The sequence below is a fragment of the Camelus dromedarius genome, chromosome 15 (assembly GCF_036321535.1).
Source record: "Camelus dromedarius isolate mCamDro1 chromosome 15, mCamDro1.pat, whole genome shotgun sequence".
NCBI lineage: Eukaryota > Metazoa > Chordata > Mammalia > Artiodactyla > Camelidae > Camelus > Camelus dromedarius.
Window position 1 is genome coordinate 22,647,504 of NC_087450.1, and position 16,140 is coordinate 22,663,643.

Genomic DNA, 16,140 nt, shown 5'->3' on the forward strand with positions numbered 1-16,140 from the left:
TGACAGAAGGACACAGTAGTTTTACTGTGAGGGTGCTAGCGTCATGACCTTAGCTAAGTTATTTAATCTCTAGGTCCTGCAAATGCCTCCTCTATTAACTGAGTAATTATTTCTTAGATTAGTATTTGCGGAAGAAGGTACTCCATAAATGGTAGTGATGGCTGTCGATACCGTTATAATTCCCTTTTGTCTCTGGATTCCATCTAAATTGGGATTATTTCCTTGTATTCCAGGAGCCCGCATTGTGTCGGCTGTTTTTTTGCCCTGGAATTTCCATAGGGGAGGATAGTGGGGAAAGGAGGTGGTCTGTCCCCTTGGACTCATTGGCTCTCTTGTTGAAGTTGCTTTTGTTGGTTTAGCTAATTTACTTAAATATTTTGGGATTTGCTTTACTTACTATAAAATGGCAACACTATTACTGCTTTGTAAAAGGCAGAGTGCCAAACATAGATTAGTAGTCTCCATAGCAGGTGTGATGAAGAATTGTAATGCAAGCAAAACAGTCACTGTTCATCTAGAGGTTTATACCATTACTTCGATTAATTCATAATCAAAGTGTGTGTTGTAGACAGATGCGCTGGAAATCAAATGGGAAGCAAATATATGTTGTATTAATTTGTGGTTGGCAAATACTGTAATGTAACTATGGGCAGAAAATGCTGAAAGAGGTCTGTTCTCATAATCTACCTAGGCTAAGCAGCCTCAGAATCTGCGCCCTTGTTTAACCTTCCTCAAGGCTAAACTGGTAATATTTTTCCTTATTTGACAATATTTGCGATTTTCAAACTAAAGTCACTTTCTGCGTGGAACTTTTATTAGCAGATGAACAGATATCTGAAAGTGGATCGTTGAATTTTGATTGCTAGAAAATCCTCATGATTTTCTGTCTATATAATTACACTTTTTTTTTTACAATGGCAATGAATTCTGACACCGAGGCATCATGTATTAATACGTTGAATCCACTAGATGTCACTATTTTCAAAGCAATAAAATAGAATTTGTGCCGTGATGTAATCGATAGGATGTACCTTCAGTTTGCTCCTTTCTCCCTCCCTCTCACCTCTATCTCTTTCATTCTTTACCCTTTAAGCATGTGAATTTAGCTTTAAAAATAAAAATCAGGTTTCTGAAAGCAATTTGGAAAGTAAAGCAGGTTGATTTGCCCAAACTTATACATCATCCTTTGATACTGAAGATTATTAAACTCAAATTTTGTGTGTTGAAAGAAAAAAATATATAGAATTAGGGCAAAAGAAATGGCGTTTTGTCAACAATTCTTCAGCATCTTCTAAGTTTCCATGAGCCATTTGTAGAGAGAAGGACTGGGAGACAAAGGAAGTTGTTTTAGTATGAAAGAAAAATTTCCATGTCACTTTTTTCTTGTTTGATAATTTAGAGAAAATTCCTCCCCTGCATGCATATAAAAAAAAAAACAGAATTCATAGATTTGGTTCCACTTTGGGAGAGATTCTGTAAACAGAACCAGTCAGTATTCCACCGGAACTCATAAAATCCTACCTTGAAGAAGGGGAAGAAACTGTCTGTAGTATTTCTCTCGCTAGAACTATGACATTTTATTTTATTTTATTTTATTTTTTTTTTAGAACTATGACATTTTAAAAAATGTTTTTCAAGGAAAGAAAAGCTCAGAAAGATGTTACACATTTAAAGTGGTTAGTATATTATAGTATATATGCTTTATGCAATTTTTATATTTTATTTCTGATTCCCTGTATTTTACAAAGTACAAGTATCACTTTCTTGTCTGAAAAACTATATAAACTGCACAATAGGCTAGTGTAAAAAATTAATAACACCTCCATCGTCTCTCTGGAATATTAACAGCATAGAATTCCAAGTGCTGCAAAACTGAGCTCTGGACCTGAGGACCTTACCAAACATTAACCTGTTAAGAGAATCATTTACATATAATGTTGTCGGAATAAACATCAAACACGTGTTACTTCTCTGTTCTCTAAACTTTGTTTCTACTTTCAAGCCCAGTTAGCATCTGGGAAACTATATTCTTTTATCCTAAAAGAAAAGTCCCCATCAACAAACTTCAGTGATTTTCCAAGACCCGACCTTTTAGTAAGAAAGAGAAGCAGACATGAAGCCGTGTTAACAAAGGGCAGTAAGGAGCTTGGAGGCACCAGTGGTCCATTAACAGCCAATGAATGGAGCCACTGTGGCTCATGAAGTGTGGGTGCATCCTGCATCCTTTCACCAGGAGTCGCATGGTTACTGGACCCCAGGTAAATTGCTCGAGGATGATAAACTTCAGAGAGCTAGTGAAGAGAATCCCCTAACTGGTTTGCTGCTTCTTCCTGATTTTACTGTACCTCCGACTCCCCTCTCTAAGGGAACTTAAAGTGTGGTGGTTGGAAACATGAAGTTTATGATTATAATTTCATGACAGAATTCCACTTTTGCTGAATAGGTTAGATCTAAGTCTGGTCTGTATTTTTCTTGGCTGATTGAGGAATTGAAGGTAGTAATTTTCTTCAAGTGGATTAACTAAATAAATCACTTTAAATAGTGATTCATTCATTCATTCATTCACCCACCAAATGTGTATTGAGCAACTTAACTAGATCCTGGTACTATTCTGTGTACTTGGGATACAGCAGTGAATGAAAGGAAGTAATAATCTGTGCCCTCATGGTGCTTATATTGTCATAGAAGAAACCACAGGAAAAGCATATACTGGTCTTCTTTTCTTATTTTTTAATTAAACCTAAGTTTAGCTATATTTTAAAGAATCCTCTCAATAACATTCAAATATTTATTCTTTAACTTTTAAAATATCCTACAACTAGCATTTCTGTAAAAATATCAATATATTAATACAAACTATATTTTATGTTTTTGTGCAAAATAATGTTTTCCCACCCAATGATAGTTATTTTTTTTAAGAGCTGTAATGTCATCAAAAGAGGATTTACCTATCTAGATAGATAAATATGTATCTCTATATATGTATCCATATATATGTATATATAGAGAGAGATGCATCTATACATGAAAACAGACATTAAAAAAGCAAAACTATTTGATATCTTGGTGATTTTTATGGCAAATTATCTAGAAACTTCTCTATGTCAAGCTATTTTGATATTTATAAGGATGATTTCAAATTGTTAATGTGTTTTCAAAATAAGGCATAACTATTTTTCTCATCTAAAAGATATAATCAACTTGTTAATATCAAAAAGATCTTTGTTGTATCTTTTGAAATTGAGGATTTATTCTAATCAGCAAATCCAGTGGGTTTTTTCCCTCAGGTTTTTTTTTTTTTTTTTTTGGGATATTTTATTATGTTGTTAGTGATGAATAGTCTGTTTCATCACTAGTGATAATAATTATGTCAAGGGAAATTTTAGAACTCTTTTTTACATTTTCTTCTGCTGCCTGTATTATTAAGGCCAGTTCTTATTTTGCTTCTCATCATGGTTTTTCTGTTTTGCTTTTCCTCAAATGTTGTTGATCCTTGTTTCACCATTTATATTTATTAATTAAGTACTGGTTGACCAGTTAGCTGGTGAAGATTTCCTTTGTGTTTGATAGGTTTCTTCTTCTTCTTTTAAATTGAATCATAGTTGACTTACAGTAGGGGTAAATGCATCATTTCATTGTCATGCAGACTTTCCTCTAAGATGACAGGGCAGGACCTCCAAATTTGCCAAGTTGACTTTGCTAAGTAGAGTTTCTGGATTTAGTAAATAAAAATAAAGGATGGCTTGTTAAATGTTAACAACATTACTCATGTTATGTGTGTATGTTACATGAAATATTTTGGAAATACTTACTCTGTTGTATATCTGAAATTCACACACCCTGTATTTTTTTTTTTTTTGTATTTTGTCTAGTATCCCTACCACCAGATGTTTGCAAAGTTCAGCTGTATCTCAGATTTTGCCTTTCTTCTCTATTCCAATCATTTGTTTCATCACTCCAGAGAACCAGATAAGTCTTGCAAAATGATAGGTAAATGGGATTGAGGGCTCCAGCCATCCATGTAGATCATCATTCTCTTATCCACCCAGTTTGCTGCCCTGAAAAAACTCCTTGGAGCCACTCATGGTCACTCTTTTTTCATAGCCACACCGGGAAGATCGGAGCTTGTGTGGAGTCCAGAAATTTGTCAAACTACCTCCCCTGGAAATGACATAGTTCTATACTTTTTGCAGTACTGTGGATCTATGTGTTTTTTGCATTTTTACAATCCTTCCCATGGGATCTTGAAGAGGAAGAGAGACTACATTGATGACAAGAGCCATTATCTTTCAATGTGTATCCATGTCTCTCATTTAGAATTGTTCATCCAACCTCCAGAAAAAAAAAAAAAAAAGCTGTGTGAAGAATTATTTAAAAGAATTTATAAGTTCTGTCTGCACTTCTTCCAGCTGTACCATATTTCTCTGCTGCAGCATAAAGCAAAACTCTTCAAAAGAATTGTTCCCATTTTTATTTCCAAGCCTCCCTGCCGTTTGTTGTGAATCAACTCAAATCAGGCTTTCATCCACAACCGTTCCATCTTACTACTGAGAAATAAGAGAATCACTTTCACAGTAAATAGGGTTTCTCTCTTCTGGTGGGTAATTTTAGCCGTTATTCAAACCTGTTGTGGCTTCAAATGTGGTGTTGATTCAGTAGCTAAGTACATGACAAGAAGAGGGAATGCAGATCAGTATTTTATATTTTTTTTTCTGAATAAATTTAAGATGAATTAACTGTTTACATAAAAAGTCGAAGTATTAAAAGAACATACACCAAAATGTTCACAAAGTTTTAGAGTAAAGAAAACTTCCTTGGCGTGCAAGGCATCATCCATAGGGGAAAATATCGATAGATTAAATTACAAAAAAGATTGAATATTTTTGTGAATCGAAAGAGAGCATGTCTTAGTCCACTCAGGCCGCTTTATAACAAAAATACCGTAGACTGGGTGGCTCAAATAACAGACTCTTACTTCTCACTGTTTTGGAGGCTGGGAAGTCCAAGGTCAAAGCCTGGTTCACGGATGGCCAGCTTCTTGCTGGGTCCTCACATTGTGGACGGGGTGAGGGAGTCCTCAGGGGCCTCTCTTATAAGGGCACTGATTCCATTCATAAGGGCTCCTCTAATTACCTCCCAAAGGTGCAGTCTCTAAAAACCATCCCTCACTGGGAACTGAGCATTTCAGCATATAAATTTTAGGGGCACAAATGTTCAGTCCATGGCAGAGCATAAAAATAAAAAACAAAACTAAAATGATAGGGAAATATGCGTAAGAATTGTTGACAAAGAATCATAATACTTGATATGTAGTAACTTTCTTCAGAATCAATGGAAGGAAGTCCCAACAGCAAAATGAGCACAGGGCATACCAGGAGAAGGAAGACGTGCAAAAAGTCGGTGAACACCATGCAAAACTACTCAGTCTAATGCTAAGTAGAGCAATGTAAATACAACAGCAATTTGTGTCATCTCTTGCCTATCGGAGATATGTAATTTTTCAGAATGTCAATACTCTGGGAGAGAATAAATATATAGCCTCTGTCCTGCATGGCTGGAGGATGTTTAAATAATAAAAAGAAACAAAACTATCAAGAGGGCAAAATGGCAATATGTTAAAAAAAAAACTCTAAAATCTACTTATATTTTATTCAATCTGTGAATTTATTCTAAGGAAATAATGAAATAATTAGAAAAGTGTGAAAATATGTATTCAACAATATTAACTGCAATATTGCTTTTATGAGACATTTAAAAATTGAGAAAAATAAGAATTTGGTTATACAAATCATAGTTCATCTCTATGATGGTTTATAATTCAATTATTAAGTGATATTATATAATAATATTTAAAAGCATTGCTTTAAGTTCCCTATTATATCACTAAGTGATAATATTAGCATACAAAATAGTACTTGTGATAGGAATACAAAATTTTCCTGCCTTCTCACATTTCATATTTAAGAAGCACACGTCCTGTCCATCCTATTATTTATCCCTCATATCCTTTCTCTCTTCTCTCTATCCCTGAAGCCAGTAAACTTAACTGACTTTTCCCATTTGAACTGTTAAGATAGCTTCTTTATCAGTTTTTCTTTCATTTCCATTCTACCACCGAAACAATCTAATACTCAGATCTGATCATTCGTCTCCCTCCTCAGAGATCATCAGTGTGATCAACAGATCACAGCCCGTCTGTTGTGCACCCATCTCAGGCTATGGATGGCCAATTTTGTGACTAGACCAGCCCTTAGCGTTCTTATTATGACTGCAAGGTGCACTTCAGCAATAACCATCAGGAAACTTTGAAAAAGGGTTTATTACTTACAAGTCCTGGAAATTACACGGCACACCTGGGGCCAGAGCCAGGTCACAGGTAGAGAGAGAGAGAGTGCAGGTCTGGGGTCCTGCTTTTATTAGGGTTGAGGGTGGGGGACCTAAGGTCCCCTGGGCTCACTCTTTCTTGGTGAATTTAAAACATAAGAGTGGGAATTTAAACTGTGGGAAGAGAAAGAAAAAAACAAGTAGCCCCAAAAGGTCGGTTATAGATACCAATCAGGAGCTGTAAAACTGGGCGGGGAGGTGGCTGGGCTTTGTCCAGCCCTGTGGCTGGCCATGTGTTTACCCGAGATAGCCATCTTCGAAGCGGATATCTATTTGAAGTGGCTACCTGGGCAATCAAAGTTAAGCCAGGCGCTTGCATTGGCAAAAAAAAAAAAATAAAAGTAAAAACAACGGTCAGGGCTTACACTGCAATGTCTGAAAACGTCCAGGCTGCTGAGCACATAACATACAAATCTTCATGATCTGACGCCTGGTTACCTGTTCAGGCTCATGCGACATCGCTAGGTTCCTCAGTTCCCTCTGGATTAGTCTGCAGGGTTGCCATAACAAATCACCACACACTTGGAGGCTTAAAAGACAGGAAATATCTGTACTCACAGTTCTGAAGGCCGAAAAAGTCCAAAATTAAGGTGCCTCTTGAGTTGATTCCCTCTGGAGGCAGAATCTCCCTCCCCCTCAGAGGGCGAATCCTTGGGTGCCTCTCTCCTCGCCTCGATGGCTGCCAGCAGCCCTGGGCATTCCTTGGCTTGACGTTGTGTAAGTCCAATCTCTGCGTTGTTAAAACAAAAGAAATTGAAATAACAGGATGCAAATGACCCCCACAACAGCAAACCAAGACTTAGCTCTAGTTTTGGTCTTCAGCAGGAGTGTAGTCCTGTCCAGCCCGGAGTGTTCTGGTCAGCACCAGAGAGGTCATCTGTAGGTAGGCCCTCTCCCTCCCTTAGAGGATGAAGAAGCAATCTGCAAGATAAAGCCGTTGCCATTCCTACCCCCCCCACCCCGCCCCTACAAATGTCCTGACCTAAAATAATCCTTTCTTTTCTTTTGCTAATCACTCTGTTGCCTCACTTTTCTTCCTATAAAAACTCCGTTTTATGCAGTTCTTCGGAGCACCTTCTGGTTGCCGGATGGGTTGCTGCCTGATTCACGAATTGCCTAACAGAGCCAGTTAGATCTTCAAACTTACTTGGCTGAATTTTGTTCTTTAATAGCAGCTATCTTCACATGGCCTTCTTTTTCTTTCTCCAGGTGTCAAATCTCCCTTTTCTTTCTCTCATAAGGATGCCAGTCATTGGATTTAGGGCCCACCCTTCATGCAAGATGACCTTATCTCAAGAACCCTAATGATATCTGCAAAGACCGTATTTCCAAATAAGGTCACATTCCTGGTTCTGGGGGGTTAGGACTTGGGTGTATCTTTGAGTGTACCAGAATTTCCCAGAAGGCTTTTAGGCCTAGATTCCTGGGCCCTCGCTCCAGAATATCTGATTTAGGAGGTCTTGGGATTGGGGAAGGAAAGGACCTGATAATTTGCATTTCTAAGAATCTCACAGGTGATGCTGACGGTGCTGGTCTAGGGAATTATTCTTTGTGAACCTCTATATTAGAGAAGCAACACAGTCACACACAGAAACTTGGTCTTTAATAATAATGTTTAAGTGATTAACATGTAACTGGAAACTATTCAGTAATTTTGCTGCGAGTAGGAAACAGAAAAATTGCTTTACTCTTATAGACAAGATACTGCCAGTGCCTCATTTCTTAGACATACATTCTTTATGTCACTCCCTGCTCTAAAACCCCTACTTGTCCCCTCTTTTCTATACTTCTGATCCCCTCTATGGTTTATGCAACCGGCAAATCGCAACAGATTGATAAGAGTTACCTGAAATGCAGTGTTAAGAAGGATTTTGAGGTCTGGTTGCCAGATAAAATATAAGATCCTAGTTAAATTTGGATTTCAGATAAACAACAGACACTTTTTTGTTCCAGTTTCTCTCATGCTGTATTTGGGATATACTTACACTAAAAAATTATTGTTTTATTTGAAATTCAGGTTTAACTGGATGTCCTGCACTTTCATTTGTTAAATCTGGTCATCTTGCTGACGATGTACCCAGGCTAACAGGGAAGGTGAGGTGATTTGCTGTGTCTGTTGCTGAATAACCCTTGCTTGAAACCGGAATTCTCTGTCAGACCTTCAGTTATATGGAATGGGGAGACCCTTCCTATCTGGAGAGGAACAAGGGGATCTGTTTTCTATCAGAACATGTCAACCAGTTCTCACTGAAAACAATCTGATATCCGTCACCTGGAATTCACATAGCATGGGATGTGAGAGAAGGGGGGTGTTGGCAGCAGCTGCTGTGATAAGTGTTGCATCATTTTGTGATAATGGCTCTTAACAGTGGAAGCCATCAACTGCTTTCAAATTAGGGCAGCGATGGCTCTGCCGTTTGTCACTAAACCGCCCAGTCTCACAAACGCAGCTGACTCCGAGAAGACTGCAGGATGCAAGTGCACTTTAATCTGTGGGTTTGACCAAATGGCTCTGGTTTTTCACAGCCAGAATATCCTTACACCATCAGCTCCAAGTCAGTGTTTGAATAGCTGCTCTATAATTTTCTCCATGCCAAGTATTTTCTTTAGTGAAATTCTTTCTTCATATCCTGAAATAAAGTATAAGTCTGGTTGACACACTTGCAACAAAATGCTTCTTATCGCTGAAAAACAGCTGGTTAGAACCATCAATATGAATTTAGGTGACCTGGAATCTGGTCTCCTGTGTAGAAAATACTGTTCTCACTAATTTAATGTAAGTGAACACATGCTACTCTCAAAAATGTTTGTTTATTCTAAAGAAAAATGTGTGCATTAAAATTTTGAGAATTGGTACAATATGGACTTCTGCTTTCAAGATGATGAAGGAGATGTATATCTTCCCTATTTCTCCTGTTATATATGAGTAAAAATCCTGGGTATTATAAACAAAACAAGCATAGGAAGGTTCTGAGAGGTGAAGAGAAGGGAGCAGACTATGGACATCAGGAAGAAAGGAGCAACACTGTGTCAGCTCATTGGGTTTTATTTTTGCCTCATATGGCTCTCAGACTCGAGGCAGAAGGAGCTGGCTTTGAAAAGACCATCAGGCACTGGTAAAAGAAACACCAACAAAAGCTTGGTGTCTCAAGTCAAAGGGCCAGAGAAGAGAGGCAGCAGTAATGAGGCATCTCCCACTTTCCCCACTGGGGAGGTGTCAGAGGAGACCTAGTGGAGACTCAGGACCCTCAGGAATGCACACCTAAATGACATCATGATGGAGGCCGTGTGGGAGGAAGTAATCAGCAGGGAGGCCATCATATCTGTACTACATGCCTGGGGACCGGCCACAGAGCTCTAGGGAAAGGTGAAGAATAGATTTTAGGAGCCAAGGCTTTCAACTAGGTGAGTTCCAATCTGATCTGTGCCACTTGCTACCTAGGTGGCTTTGGGAAAATCACTTAATTTCTCTGAGCATCACTGGAGGCCTATTGGGAAGGAGAGAATTCACACAGTAGTGAACTCAACCAAAATGAAAATACAGCATATTATAATCTGTGGTACACAGCTAAAGCAGTGCTGAGAGGGATGTTATAGAATTCAATGCACACAATTAAAAACAGGAAAAGGCTCAATCAGTAATCTAAGCTCCTCCCTCAAGAACATGAAAAAAGAAGAACAAAATAAATCCAAAGCAGGCAGAGGGAGGAAATAATATAAACCTGGAAACCAATAAAATTGAAAACAGGAAAGCAATAGAGAAAAGTCAATAAAACAAAAATTTGGCTGTTTGAAAAGATCAATAAAGTTGACAAATCTCTGACAAGATTGACAAAGAGAAAAAGAGAGAAGACATAAATTATCATTGTCAGAAATTAAATGGGGGAAATCACAACAGGCCTTTAGATGTTAAAAGGATAATAAGGGAATACTATATACAACTCTGCACACATCAGTTTGACAACTTGGATGAAATGAAAAAGACCAATTACTTGAAAAACACAAAATACCGCACTGACACAATATGAACTAGATCATTTGAATAACTTTATAACTATTAAGGGAATTTAATTCATCATTTAGAAGTTCCCCCAAGGAATTCACCAGGCCCAGGAGTTTCACTGAGAATTCTGGCAAACATTTAAAGAATAATTAACACCAGTTATACACAATTTCTTCCAGAAAACAGAAAAGGAGTATCACTTTCTATTTCATTGTATGATGCTAGTATTATTCTAATATGAAAATCAGACAAAAAACAGTACATAACCAAACAAACAGCAGGCCTATATCTTTTATGAATAAATGCAAAAACCCTTTGAAATATTAGCAAATAGAATTCAACAATATAAAACAAGACGTATGTGCCATGACCAAGTGAGCTTTCTTCCTGGGGTGTGAGATTAGTTCAGTATTCAAAAATCAGTCAGTGAAATCCACTACACTAACAGGCTAAAGAAGAAAAATCACATGATTGTATCAACTGATGGAGAAAAACTAATTTTAAAAAATCCAATACCCATTCATGATTAAAAAAAAAAAACTACTAGAAAAATAGGAGTAGAGGGGGACTTCTGCAACTTGATAGAAAACCGTCAACTAACATACTTAGTGGTGAAAGGCTGAATGCTTTTCTCTAAGATCAGGAACAGAGCAAGGATGTCTGTTCTCATCATTCTTGTTCAACATAACGATGGAAAGTCTAGCCGGTGCAACAGGAAAGGAAAGAAAATAAAAAGGCATACAGATCAGAAATAAGGGAATAAAATTGTCCCTATTTGCAGATGGTATGTCTATGTAGAAAACTCCAAGGAAATCATCATAATAATAATAATAACAACAACAACTCCTAGAACCAATCATTAAATTCAGTAAGGTTGCTGAATACAAAATCAACATACAAAAATCAAATCAATTATATTTCAATATACTAGAAATGAACATATGAATACTGAAATAAAAATATACTTAATTGCTCACAAAATGGAATACTTAGGTAAAAATCTAACAAAAACTGTACAGGATTTACATGCTAAAAACTACAAAATGCTGATGAGATAAATCAAGGAATGTCTGAATATAGTGAGAGACAAGAGGTATTCATGTATTGGAAGAGTAAATATAGTAAAGATACCAATTCTCAAATTTGATATATAGGTGAAAAACTACAAAGCTTAAAAGAACTGGATAAAATCTTGGGGAACTTAAGGATTGGCAAAGAGTTTTAAAGCTTGACAACAAAAACATGATCCATAAGAGGAAAAACTGATGAACTGGACTTTATCAGAATTAAAAACTTTTTGTTCCATGAAAGATCTCAGTAAGAGGATGACTTGACAAACTAGAGTGGAAGAATATATTTGCAAACCAACCGTCCAACAAAAGACTAATGCCTAGAATATATAAAGAACTCACAAAACTAAAAAAAAAATCTAATTAGAAAATGAGCAAAAATCTCAAAGAAATACTTTCCTGTAAAGAATATTCAGATGGCAAATTAGCTCATGGAAAGATGTTCAGCATCATTAGCCATTAGGGAAAGACAAATTAAAACCACAGTGAGCTATCACTGTACACCTCTCAGAACAGCTTAAACAAAAGTGACATCACCATATGTTGAAAAGGATGAAGGAAAACTGGATTATCCATACATTGCCAGTGGGCATGTAAAATCATACAGCCACTCTGCAGAGTTTTATAGTTTTTTTTTTAAATGCAACTACGATAGCCCTCATACCCCATAATTTGCACTTCTAGACATGTATCCCAGAGAAATGAAAATTTATGTTCACTCAGAAATGTGTTCATGAGTATTTATGCAGCTTTGTTCTAATAGCCCCAAACTGGAAACAACCCAGAAATTTTTCAATGAGTGAATGATTAAATAAACGACAAGACGTCTATATCATGGCATACTACTCTGCAAGAAAAAGGAATAAATATTGATATACACAACAGCCTGGACGAATCTCCAGAGTCATGCTGAGTGAAAAAACTAATCCTTCAAAGTTATGTAAGTTATGATTCCATTTTTATAGCATTCCATAAAAGATAAATTTATAGAAATGGAAAACATAATTAGTGCTTGTCAGGGATCAAAGTAGGGCTAGTGTGAGAGGGAAGTACGTGTGGTTATAAAAGAGACACATGAAGGATTTTTGTGATGATGAAAATGTTCTGTATCTCAACTGAGTCAATGTCAGTATCTTGGCTGGTACGTTGTATCTTCATGTTAGAAGATGTCACTATTGGGAGGAAACCGGGTAAATGTAAATCTCTCTGAATTATTTCTTACAACAAAATATGAACCTACAATTACCTCAAAATAAAAAAGGTTAATTAAACATTACACAATCTGATAATTGCAGGCCATTCAGACTCAACTGATCCTGAACCAGGACTGTAAGTCTTCATCTCATTTAATTCTCATAACAGCAAGCAAGTAATTAATATTTTACTTTTGATGCTGATAACATTGATGTTCTGAAAAATTAAATAGTTTTTCTAAGGTTATGTTATTATAAGGGGTACTTAAAATATTTTTCAAGATAAATAGATAAAAGTCACAGCCAAAATTAAATCAGAATCTTCTGATACCAAGTTGAATGCCCCTCCTTAGGAAACTGTCATTTATTCTTTGAAGTGGTTCATCGAGAGAAATCATTCTTGAAAGTCGAAGATTTTGTATGTGAAACTTTTTAGACCTCTGAATTAAGAAGGGTAGGTGATATAGTTTCAATTTGAAAACTGAAGGAATTGAGGTCTATCATGGTTAAATAGCTTGGATTCTAGACGATGCTCTTTCATTGTAACAAGGGCAAGGGAGGCAGAGAGTGGCCACCCACTCCCTAGGTTACTGAGTGAACATTTCTACTAAGATAATTCTTGCATTTGGTTCTAAGTTCACTTCTTTCTCCTTTTGTATGTTATAAATGGTAAATACCATCAAGTCCAAAACCCCTGAGCTAACGTCATTCATGTGTCACTGGTATTCAGTTTTGAAACAAAGTCATCCTGTCTCTTCTGTTGCCAAAGTGTAGCCTGCGTCTATCCAGCTTGCTTCTTCCCTCCGCTGCCACCTCGGTTAAAGTGACTGTTTTCTCTAACCTTCAGTCCTACAACGAACTCCTCGTTGGCTGCCCCACTTGTGATTTTAGTGTCCTTTAATTTCCTCTTTATCCTTAAGTTACTGATCTTTCAGAAATATAAGCTGACCCTTCTCAGTCCCCTGCTCTGTGGTATACTTTATTATTGCTCAAAAATACTTTCTGCCCCTCTCCACTAGGGCTTCCTCTGCAGGGATTTTGGTTTTGACTCTGCTGTGATCAGGCTTAGCCATGCGAATTGTTTTGGACTATGAGATGTGAGTAGAAGTGATGTGATACGTGCCACTTCTGAAGAAACTTTTAAGAGTTTTTGAGGGAACTTGTCATCACTCTTTTCATCTTGGCCATATGGGTAGCAAGGCTTCTCCTTCAGCTGTGGTCCTGGGATGGAGAAGTTAAGAGGCCCAGTGGAGCTGTGACATTTAATGTGAGCCCCAAACCACGCTATTGTTTTGATTGTCACTGGCACTTTGGGATTTGTTTGTTATTACAGCAGAACTTTGCTTAGGCTGTGTGACCCATGCGATCCATCCTCTGAGCACTTAGGTTAGGGTCCGTAACATCTTTCAAGATGCTACATAATCTGGCCTCAGCCAACTCCACTGTCCTTCTCTCCAACCACATTCTCAAAATGCCTGAACACACTTTGGTTTAATTTAATACCATTACTGCAATGTTCCTGTTGTGAGAAACACTCCTCCCTTCACCATGAGTCAAAATGATTAATTCTTTAGGGTTCAAGTTAATTATCATTTCCTCAGGAAGTGCTCATAACTGTTGGAAATCTAAATTATGTCTCTTTTACACACTCAACAATTCTCTGTTGTTTATGGTGTTCTTCAAATACTTTTTTTTTTTTGCTACAAAATAGAAGTGGACTCAGAAAACTGTGAGGCAGTTGCATTGCTATTGTCATCATTCTAAAGAGAATACCAGGGAGCAGATTGTGATGAGGACTCGACTGCGATTAGTTTCTCAAATTTATCAGACTGTAATTCTGGGAAAATATGCACATTGAGTTAAGAATTTATATATTATGTATTTGAAACCTAATTAATAAATACTAAATACAGTTCACTGAAGCACTAATGATTCATTCAGTTTTGAAAATTGAACATTGAATTTCTTAGAAATTACATATAAATAATTAAATCCAATCTTACTTAGCTCAGTAGTAATAGAATGAGTTCCATGCTCCAGAATCCATATTGCTATTAAAAAACAAAACAAAACAAAACAGAACCCTAGGACCAAAGTCAGCCAAGTCTTGAAATTTTGGATCTCAGAGTATCCACCAATTCTAGGGGGTGTGGGGTCACAGAAGTACAGGATTTGTAATTATTGCACTTATGTTTACTTATTTATTATCATAATCTATCTTCTGTACTTGACTGTAAACTCAACAAGGACAGTCTGTGGTTGTATCATTGTATCCACAATCCCCAGGGCTGTACCTGCAATAGTGTAGAAGCTTAAATACAATGACAGTAAAGATTTCTTTTTGTAGAAATACACTATCCACCTAAATGATCATGTGCAATTGAGTAGTGGTAATGTTTCCATAAATATACTCAATAATAGCTCCTCCTATGGATACCTAAAACCATAGGTGCTCAATATTGGTTTAGGAATATTGGTATATTCTCCATTATTTTTATGAAGGTTATTATCTATGTTGACATTTGGTTTGAGGCAACAATAGCTACCATTTACTGCACATGTTGTATGTCAGGCACTGTTGAAAAGTATAATATATTCTATATTATTTACAATAATCCTGCACCATAATTTTTTGCTCATTTGACAGACTGACAGGCAAAAAAACAAAACAACAACAACAAATCCTGATGTCCAGAGAAATTAAGTAGTTTGCCTAAAGACACATTAGGTGGCAAGTGGTACACACTAGGTAGAAACTCAGTTCTGTCCAAGTCCGATACCCTCAGCCCCACACTGCCTGCATCTCCACAGCTCCATGGCCAGTCTCTTCGTGTCTGGTACAGATTTTTGACTGCTTATTTTGGAAGGTTACACATTACTTATGGATAGTTTCTTCCTTCAATGCTCAAATGAAGTAAGAGATTACACCTGCCTTTTATTTTAATTTCAGTGCACAATGATAAAATCTGAAATTCAATGATCTTGAAAATGCTGATATTTCATGATAAGGACTCTGTGTGGACAGTTTAGTTGATACCTTAATTGATGCTTTTATCTAGTGTGAATATAAAACAGCCAACTTCATTATGTAAACTATCTTCTTCTGTATAACTTGATGGGATCAATATTCTCTGGGATTCTAAGTTTCAAAGGCAACTAAACAGTGGGAGGTTGATAAGTGCGGTGCATTGTTATCATTGAGAAACTCACATTTTATTAGGTCTTTTTTTTTTTTCTTGTTTTAAAATGCAGATGGGACATTTTTAAATGGGTAATGCAAGGTGCCTTAGGCTGGGTCAATAAATGAAAACAGGCTACTCGGAGTGAAGACCTAATCTCTCATTGGTACTTTCTCCTCCTCTTCTCCTAGGAGTCCTATCCAATTTTAAAGAATATTTCAAGTACGTCAGCATTCTTACAAAATGCTTTGATCTGCAATTTATTTTAAAGCATCCCCTCCAAAAATATCATTGTCAAAATACAAATGTCC

The 16,140-nt window shown here is 36.8% G+C and overlaps 1 long non-coding RNA gene and 1 pseudogene across 1 annotated transcript in view; both read left to right on the forward strand.

The window, feature by feature from the left end:
* Positions 1-16,140, forward strand: part of LOC105097232 (uncharacterized) — a 474,053-nt gene that overhangs the window by 246,961 nt on the left and 210,952 nt on the right. The window lies entirely within an intron of this gene.
* The window catches only part of LOC116157376 (large ribosomal subunit protein eL28-like), a 35,768-nt pseudogene continuing 28,416 nt past the window's right edge, over positions 8,789-16,140 (forward strand).